Genomic DNA, 2500 nt, shown 5'->3' with positions numbered 1-2500 from the left:
CCAAGATACTCTAACAGGCCAAGATTGGTTGGAGAATTCAAAATTTTGCTAAGTCCATGGCCACCATAAGCCATTTCTACCAAGAAGGCCATGGACAGTGCTTAGCAACCACGAAAGCTTCCAAGAGTTGAAACATTGCCTATCAAGTAGGCCGTACCAGCCCATAGCAACCCAACCAAGATACTCTAACAGGCCAAGATTGGTTGGAGATTCAAAATTTTGCTAAGTCCATGGCCACCATAAGCCATTTCTATCAAGAAGGCACGAACTGTGCTTAGCAACCACGAAAGCTTCCAAGAGTTGAAACATTGCCTATCAAGTAGGCCGTACCAGCCCATAGCAACCCAACCAAGATAATCTAACAGGCCAAGATTGGATCTCAAAATGTTGCTAAGTCCATGGCCACGATAAGCCATTTCTATCAAGAAGGCCATGGACAGTTCTAAACAACCACGAAAGCTTCCAAGAGTTGAAACATTGCCTATCAAGTAGGCCGTAGCACGCCATAGCAACCCAACCAAGATAATCTAACAGGCCAAGATTGGTTGGAGATTTCAAAATTTGGCTAAGTCCATGGCCACCATAAGCCATTTTCTATCAAGAAGGCCACGAACTGTGCTTAGCAACCACGAAAGCTTCCAAGAGTTGAAACATTGCCTATCAAGTAGGCCGTACCAGCCCATAGCAACCCAACCAAGATAATCTAACAGGCCAAGATTGGATCTCAAAATGTTGCTAAGTCCATGGCCACGATAAGCCATTTCTATCAAGAAGGCCATGGACAGTTCTAAACAACCACGAAAGCTTCAAGAGTTGAAACATTGCCTATCAAGTAGGCCGTAGCAGCCCATAGCAACCCAACCAAGATAATCTAACAGGCCAAGATTGGTTGGAGATTTCAAAATTTGGCTAAGTCCAGATTTTTTTACCCTCGGGAAAACAACCCTAGTTCACCAAGTTGAACGCGAAAAACTGTCCTAGGATACGCACAAAACGTTTATTGAGTTGGTCCACCATATGTGGAAATTATGGTGAAAATAAGCCAAGTTCCGGAGTTTTTAACTCACACGAAACCACGAAAAACTTCATTAGGAAACTTGGTTGGAGCACCCTACTGCAGAACACACCGACATGGACGAAAGGGTTGACTGGCTAAGAGAAAAAATTTTTTGCGGGACCACTCAAAACATCATAGTTAGACCTAGCAAATGATGAAAAGTGAAACCCGCGATCGATTGGAGAAACCTTATTTTACACTGAAAATTCCACATAAGGAAAATTTCTGTATGGAGCACCCTAATCAGAGCACACCGACAGGGCCGGGAAGGAAGGCCCGGTCCAAGAAAAATTTTTGCGGGGACCACTCAAAACATCATAGTAGACCTAGCAAATGATGAAAAGTGAAACCCGCGATCGATTGGAGAAACCTTATTTTACACTGAAAATTCCACATAAGCAAAATATGTATGGAGCACCCTACTGCAGACACACCGACAGGGCCGGGAAGGAAGGCCCGGTCCAAGAAAAAATTTTTGCGGGACCACTCAAAACATCATAGTTAGGACCTAGCATAATGATGAAAAGTGAAACCCGCGATCGATTGGAGAAGAACCTTATTTTACACTGAAAAATTCCACATAAGGAAAATTGTATGGAGCACCCTACTGCAGAGCACACCGACAGGGCCGGGAAGGAAGGCCCGGTCCAAGAAAAAATTTTGCGGGACCACTCAAAAACATCATAGTTAGACCTAGCAAATGATGAAAAGTGAAACCCGCGATCGATTGGAGTACCTTATTTTACACTGAAAAATTCCACATAAGGAAAATTTGTATGGAGCACCCTACTGCAGAGCACACCGACAGGGCCGGGAAGGAAGGCCCGGTCCAAGAAAAAATTTTTTGCGGGACCACTCAAAACATCATAGTTAGACCTAGCAAATGATGAAAAGTGAAACCCGCGATCGATTGGAGAAACCTTATTTTACACTGGAAAATTCCACATAAGGAAAATTTGTATGGAGCACCCTACTGCAGAACACACCGTCAGGGCCGGGAAGGAAGGCCCGGTCCAAGAAAAAATTTTTGCGGGACCACTCAAAACATCATAGTTAGACCTAGCAAATGATGAAAAGTGAAACCCGCGATCGATTGGAGAAACCTTATTTTACACTGAAAAATTCCACATAAGGAAAATATGTCATGGAGCACCCTACTGCAGAGCACACCGACAGGGCCGGGAAGGAAGGCCCGGTCCAAGAAAAAATTTTTGCGGGACCACTCAAAACATCATAGTTAGACCTAGCAAATGATGAAAAGTGAAACCCGCGATCGATGGAGAAACCTTATTTTACACTGAAAAATTCCACATAAGGAAAATTTGTATGGAGCACCCTACTGCAGAGCACACCGACAGGGCCGGGAAGGAAGGCCCGGTCCAAGAAAAAATTTTTGCGGGACCACTCAAAACATCATAGTTAGACCTAGCAATGATGAAAGTG

The sequence above is a fragment of the Anopheles marshallii genome, assembly GCF_943734725.1.
Source record: "Anopheles marshallii chromosome X unlocalized genomic scaffold, idAnoMarsDA_429_01 X_unloc_205, whole genome shotgun sequence".
Classification (NCBI taxonomy): Eukaryota; Metazoa; Arthropoda; class Insecta; order Diptera; family Culicidae; genus Anopheles; species Anopheles marshallii.
The sequence above is the reverse complement of the archived record's forward strand: the minus strand, read 5'-3'. Positions refer to the sequence as shown.